The sequence below is a fragment of the Rutidosis leptorrhynchoides genome, chromosome 10 (genome assembly GCF_046630445.1).
Source record: "Rutidosis leptorrhynchoides isolate AG116_Rl617_1_P2 chromosome 10, CSIRO_AGI_Rlap_v1, whole genome shotgun sequence".
Lineage (NCBI taxonomy): Eukaryota > Viridiplantae > Streptophyta > Magnoliopsida > Asterales > Asteraceae > Rutidosis > Rutidosis leptorrhynchoides.
In genome coordinates this window covers 312,700,338-312,708,336 of record NC_092342.1, presented here as the reverse complement: position 1 = coordinate 312,708,336, position 7,999 = coordinate 312,700,338, and positions in this window count along the sequence as shown.

The following is a 7,999-nucleotide window of genomic DNA, read 5'->3' as shown; positions in this document are numbered from 1 at the left end:
TATGAGATAATCGAGAAGCTAGCCGATTATTCTCATGAGTGGCATCAAGAACGACCAATTACTCGTAATGCTCAAGTCCATAGCGCCGGTGCTTATGATGACCTTAGTTCCCTAAGTGTGAAAATAGACGGTGTTGCTCGAAACATGGACAAAATCACCAAGGAAATTCATAGTATGAAGGTAGGTTGTGAATACTGTGGTGGCCTCTATTTAGGAAAAGATTGTGATGCCGGTTTAACAATGGCTCAAAAAGAAGAAGTGGCTTTCATAAGCCAAAGAAATAATAATCAATTTCAAGGAAGAGCCCAATTTAACCGAAACTTTAACAACCCATACAACCCTCAAGGTCAAAATTCCAATTACCAACAAGGGTCAAGTAGTGGGTTCCAACAACAAACTCCTGGTTTTTATCAAAAACCCTAACAGGAAGAGAAAAAGTCAAATTTGGAGAGAATGTTGGAAAAGTTGATTGCATCACAAACTCAGCTTGTCACAAACATAAACCAAACAAACGAGAAAAATGAACACTAGTTTAGAAACCAACAAGCCTCAATTCAGAATTTAGAGAAGCAAATGAGTGGTTGATGATGTAGCGTGAGGGTACGAAATAGTATTATTTTTACTAGGAAATACTACAAAATATGACACAAGTTTTATTAATTTACGGATGGGATATACCTAAACCTTGCTACAACACTATAGGCAGTGTACCTAATCGTAGAGTAGTGTAGTTTTTAGTAAGTCCGGTTCGTTCCACAGGGAGCTAGTGATTACGTACTATATTTTTATAAAACTATATTTTTATAAATATATATATATATAAGTAGTAATATTATTATAAAAGGGGGGTTTTTTACCGTTTAATGACCGGTTTGTCGATTTTATATTTTTAGGCTTAAAGATAAATGACAATAATTAAAGTGCGTAAAATAAATAAATGACGATAAATAAAATAACAATAAATAAAATTGCGATAGAATATGAAATAAAAGGATTATGCTTATTTAAACTTTCGTAATCATGATGTTTGACGTTTTGATTTTAATTAATTGTTACTCGGGTTAATTGTCCTTTGTCCTGGTTTATTTGATACCTATCTGGTTTTTGTCCATAATAGTCCATCGGTCATAAATATAAAGTGCGAGTGTCCTCGTCAAATTACCCTTATACCCGAAGTCAAATATTCCAACTAATTAAGGATTTAAACTGTGACGCAGTTATCACTTCTGTCAACAATTACACCAGTTATCACTGTATGTAATTGATAAGGCTAAAAAGGAACATATATTTCATAGCATTATTCCCCAAGAAAGACAAGATTTTAGTTGCAATTGTTCCATTTTCAAGTAATAATCGGTTATATTAAATAAGTGCGAAGACAAAAGGCGAAAACGAAGATTTGAAGACGCAAAGGTCCAAAAAGCTCAAAAGTACAAGATACAATCAAAAAGGTTCAAATTATTGATGAAGAACGTCTAAAAATGACAAGAGTACAAGTTACAAAACGCAAAGTACAAGATATTAAATTATACGAAAGGACGTTCGAAAATCCGGAACCGGGGCATGAACCAACTTTCAGCGCTCGACGCAACGGTGTAAAAATTATGAGTCAACTATGCACAAGAATAAAATATAATATTTAAATAATTCATAATAAGAATAATATTAAATAATAAAAAGTTGTTAATTGAGCATAGTTCAGGGGTCGTAAATGAAAATTCAATTTTAAATTTGCCTATAAAAGGGATCTATGTAACGATGAATTGGAGAGACTTTCTCGATCATTTTTTCGATCATTTTCTTATTTTTCTATCTATCAAATATCAATATCTATATTTATAATTCTCTATCATAATGTTAATGTAATCAGATATAACAATAATCTTAATTTTAATTTTAAATTATGATAATAATAAGATTTATGATAGAGATCGTTTGAGTGTGTAAGTCGAAATTCTGTCCGTGTAACGCTACGCTATTTTTAATCATTGTAAGTTATGTTCAACCTTTTTACATTAATGTCTCGTAGCTAAGTCGTTATTATGCTTATTTAAAATGAAGTACTCATGATGTTGGGCTAATTACTAAAATTGGGTTATTGAACTTTGGACCATAATTAAGGTTTGGGCAAAAGACCGACACTTGTGGAAATTGGATTATTGACTATTAATAGATGGGGGGTATTGTCTAATTGAGTGACAACTCATTGGAGTCTGTCGAACCTATCTTCAAATTAATTAACCTAATAATTAATAATGATTATGGTTGTCCTATTTAGTGATGTTCATATGGAATCTGTTATAATCATTTAATTAATCAATTGGGTTGGGTAATTGATTATTCATTCTGATCAAGTGGATGAATTAATATTCATAAACTAATTAAAACAGGGGTGGATTACATACAGTGATAACTGGTGTAATTGTTGACAGAAGTGATAACTGCGTCACAGTTTAAATCCTTAATCAGTTGGAATATTTGACTTCGGGTATAAGGGTAATTTGACGAGGATACTCGCACTTTATATTTATGACCGATGGACTATTATGGACAAAAACCAGATAGACGTATCAAAACCAGGACAAAGGACAATTAACCCATGGTAATAAATTAAAATCAACACGTCAAACATCATGATTACGGAAGTTTAAATAAGCATAATTCTTTTATTATATTTCTCATCGTATCTTTATTTACTGTCATTTTATTACTCGCAATTTTATTTACTGTCATTTTATTTATTGTCATTATTTTACGCACTTTAATTATCGTCATTTATCTTTACGCTTAAAATATAGAATCGACAAACCGGTCATTAAACGGTAAAACCCCCCTTTTATAATAATATTACTACTTATATAATTATATATATTTTGTATAAATATAGTTAAAAATATAGTAAGTATCACCAGCTCCCTGTGGAACGAACCGGACTTACTAAAAACTACACTACTCTACGATTAGGTACACTGCCTATAGTGTTGTAGCAAGGTTTAAGTATATCCCATCCGTAAATTAATAAAACTTGTGTCATATTTTGTAGTATTTTGTATTAAAAATAATACTATTTCGTACCCTCACGCTACCACATCAAGTTTTTGGCGCCGCTGCCGGGGAGCGCTAAAACGCTATATTTTTAATAATATAATAATATTGAAATAAATATAATAATATAATAATATTGAAATAGAATATAATAATATAATAATATTGAAATATAATATAATAATATAATAATATTTTAGAATCAAAATATAATCGTAAAAGTTTTAAAAAGTCGTATTTATTAAATACTTCAGGGGTATATTATGTAACTTGTAATTAATAATTACTATCATGTCGCTTTCATGTGAATAATAAATTAATTAATTTCTTTTCATTTACTATTCATGAATAGTAAATGAGTTAAAAAAAAAAATTTGTGTAAAAAAAAAAAAAACGTTTTTTTTTTTTAAAGAAAAAAAAAATTCGTTTTATATAAAAAAAAAAAATAAAAAAAAAAAATATAAAAAAAAATAAAAAAAAATACTTTTTTTTAAGGAAAAAAAACGTAAAAAAAAAAAACGTAAAAAAAAAAAAACGTAAAAAAAAAATTATTAAAAAAAAATATATTTTTTTAAGATTTTGTCTATAAAAAAAAAATTTTTTTTTTTTTTTTTTTAGTTTTATTACCTTTAGATTTTTAGACTATAGTCGCAACTTTTAGTATTAAGTTTAGTTTTGCCATAATTATTTTTACTTCTAGAATTTTTAGGCTTTTGATGATGTAGCGTGAGGGTACGAAATAGTATTATTTTTAATACAAAATACTACAAAATATGACACAAGTTTTATTAATTTACGGATGGGATATACCTAAACCTTGCTACAACACTATAGGCAGTGTACCTAATCGTAGAGTAGTGTAGTTTTTAGTAAGTCCGGTTCGTTCCACAGGGAGCTGGTGAAGTTAACGCTATATTATTAAGTTTATTTGTAAAAATATATATATAAATAAGTAGTAGTATTATTATAAAATGGGGGTTTTACCGTTTAATGACCGGTTTGTCGATTTTAAGCGTAAAAATAAATGACAAAAATTAAAGTGCGTAAAATAAATTGCGATAAATAAAATGACAGAAAATAAAATTGCGAGTAATAAAATGACAGTAAATAAAGATACGATGAGAAATATAATAAAAGAATTATGCTTATTTAAACTTCCGTAATCATGATGTTTGACGTGTTGATTTTAATTTATTACCATGGGTTAATTGTCCTTTGTCCTGGTTTATTTGATACGTCTATCTGGTTTTTGTCCATAATAGTCCATCGGTCATAAATATAAAGTGCGAGTATCCTCGTCAAATTACCCTTATACCCGAAGTCAAATATTCCAACTGATTAAGGATTTAAACTGTGACGCAGTTATCACTTCTGTCAACAATTACACCAGTTATCACTGTATGTAATCCACCCCTGTTTTAATTAGTTTATGAATATTAATTCATCCACTTGATCAGAATGAATAATCAATTACCCAACCCAATTGATTAATTAAATGATTATAACAGATTCCATATGAACATCACTAAATAGGACAATCATAATCATTATTAATTATTAGGTTAATTAATTTGAAGATAGGTTCGACAGACTCCAATGAGTTGTCACTCAATTAGACAATACCCCCCATCTATTAATAGTCAATAGTTCAATTTCCACAAGTGTCGGTCTTTTGCCCAAACCTTAATTATGGTACAAAGTTCAATAACCCCGTCTTAATATTTTAGCCCAACATCACGATTACTTCGGCTCAAATAAGCATAATAATAACTTAGCTACGAGACATTAATGTAAAAAGGTTGAACATAACTTACAATGATTAAAAATAGCGTAGCGTTACACGGACAGAATTTCGACTTACACACTCAAATGATCTCTATCATAAATCTTATTATTATCATAATTTAAACTTAAAATTAAGATTATTGTTATATCTTATTACATTAACATTATGATAGAGATATAGAATATAGATATTGATAATTGATATTGATAATTGATCGAAGAAAAAAAAGATCGGAGAAAAATTCTCCCCCCTCATCGTTTACAATCGTTCCTTTTATAGGCTAAATTGTAAATTGAATTTTCATTTACGACCCCTGAACTATGCTCAATTAACAACTTTTTATTATTTAATATTATTCTTATTATGAATTATTTAAATATTATATTTTATTCTTGTGCATAGTTGACTCGTAATTTTTACACCGTTGCGTCGAGCGTTGAGAGTTGGTTCATGTCCTGGTTCCGGATTTTCGAACGTCCTTTCGTACAATTTTATATCGTGTACTTTGCGTTTTGTAACTTGTACTCTTGTCATTTTTAGACGTTCTTCATCAATAATTTGAACCTTTTGAATTGTATCTTGTACATTTGAGCTTTTTGGACGTTTTGGTCTTTCAAATCTTCGTTTTTGTCTTTAAATCTTCATTTTCGAGCGATTTGCGTCTTTCGTCTTCGCACTTATTTATTTAACTATTACAACTAAAAATAAGGAAATTACATTTAAAAACTTTACATATTGGAACGATATTGCTACTAAATATATGTTCATTTGGAACACTATCAAATATCCCCACACTTGAGCGTTGCTTGTCCTCAAGCAATACAGAACTTGAAATAAAAACATACATGAATCACTTTTTTATTCATCACATTTTGTACATCAGTGATTTTGATATAGCGGTATAAACAATGACAGTAATGATGGTTAAAGGTGGGTGTGTCATCCACAGTTGCCTTGGGTTTAGGTCAACGACACTTGCAATCAAATAGCCGATTTACTTTCGGTTTCCAAAGCAAAGTGCACATTTGAAAGGCGGTTTACAGTCCCACATGACTATAAAAATTTAGATCCTTTAGGAAATAGGATCTTTATGAAAACATTTGATCTTTTGAAAATTCAATCTAGCTTTTACCCTAGATAAGTTTTCTGATTTGATCCACCATTGGTGTTGCAAAATATATTTATGGATCAATATTTTGGCTAAAAACATTTAGGTTCGTGTAATCCACTGCTATCCCGGTATCGGAAAGCACACATCCAGTTTACTTGTTCCGTATATTACCTTTCGGCAAACTACCGTCCGGTTGTAAAGGAAAGCGATGAACAAGAAACTGTTAAGGCAATGTCCCGTGATATGCAGATGATTATGGTCTTTTAACGTGTCGGATGCTAGAACTATCCTTGGTAGGAGCGATAGTAAAGATCATCCTATGATTTTTCGGTCTGGCACAAGGTCCTGTCTCCGACCATGCTATGCAACCACCGTTCTTACGGTTGACACCCGATTTGGTTCAGGTGAATTCCTAGGATTTTACGTTCAATGGTAATGAACGCATTGAAAATGGATTTTCAGAAAACAAATCGGTTTGTATTTTTGATCAAAATATTTTCTCGTTCAAGCTCGAGTTTAGATATCATTGAATTCCATGAGTTTGAATTCTCAATCTTTAAGTTCAATCTCAAGGATTGAGTAATATCAGTCTTAAAAGCTGATTTTTAATCTTTAAGGAGATTATCCTTTCTGGGGATCTGATTCATTAGTCTTATCAAGCTAATTTGCAAGGTGCCCCCCCATTGTACGAGATAAATCCTTCTCATGGTTAGGATAAATCTGACCACATGGCGACCCTGTTTGATGCTGAGGTCCGTGGATTTCCTGCTGATTTTAGTGATGACTTTTCTAGATTTTTCGTCAACCTACAGCTGGTCTGGACGACAACTTCATGACCTAAATCAAGAAGCGCGTGTCTTTTTCGGAAGACTTTACTTCCTTCAAATGATGGAATTGATTCATCGTGTAGATCCATCTCTTCTTTTCTTTCATCGGATAAAACAGTTGATTATCGTTCAAAACAAAAGTATTTTCAATTGTTTGTACAAAAATATGTGATAGATAGTTTTTAATTGAATAACTTGGTACATTCTCCCCACACTTAGTTTCTTTCTTTGCCTTTTTATTCTCCTTTATTCCATTTTAAATGAATTCAAGCGTTTTAAGTTGTTTCTCAATTTATGTCCTTTTCGAGGTAACGATAATTTCGGTATTAACACCTAGTTTTCATCGTTCATAAATATGTATAAACATGATTTTGAGTTCATTTAGTTGAAAATTTTTCAAATTTTTACAAAATTTGGCAAATAAACCAAGTGTAAACCCGAGAGAATTTATAACCCTTCCCCACACTTGAGATCATGCAATGCCCTCATTTGCATGAAATCAGACTACAATTATAAATTCATGAGGGTGATTAGCGTAGAAAAGTTATTAAAAATACCGAGTTTGCAAACATATTGTTGTTATCTCACATTTGATATTGTCGTCAAAATTATTAGCTTTTGCTGAACTTAATGCTAGTCTTTGAAAGTGCGCTGTTTTACCCTGTTTTGTACATAACATAAAATACAAACATATATATATATATATTTTTGAAGTTTGGTTTATAACCCCACTTTTCAAAAATTTATAAAGTATAATATTTTTGGCATACTTTAAATCAATAAAATTAAAAATAATGATAACAAAATTTGTCGCCCCGCCCTCGGGTAAAGTAATTTCGGCTCAACGACCTAGTCTTTAACTCACGACGAATTTTAAAAATCATTTTTTAAACTTAATGAAATAAAGTAAATTTTTGTTTTTAAAATCATTCAAAACATAAATTTAAAAAGCATATTAATTTTTTATAAAACCTACTAAATAAAAAGATTCAGAATGGAGGGAGAAAACTAGTTCTTTAGTGTCTGCTAGCGGAAAAGACCAATCGGATTCCATTCTCGGAACTACACGAGAACAGAACAACTAACTCTAGATAGCATTTTCTTTTTAGAACATTTGAATCTCCCCACACTTAGGTAGCCGTGGTGTCAAAATTGTGATTAACTTCATCGTTAATTTCTCTTGGTCCATAATCAACTTGCATATCCGTGACTTTTTCTTTAAGCCATTGG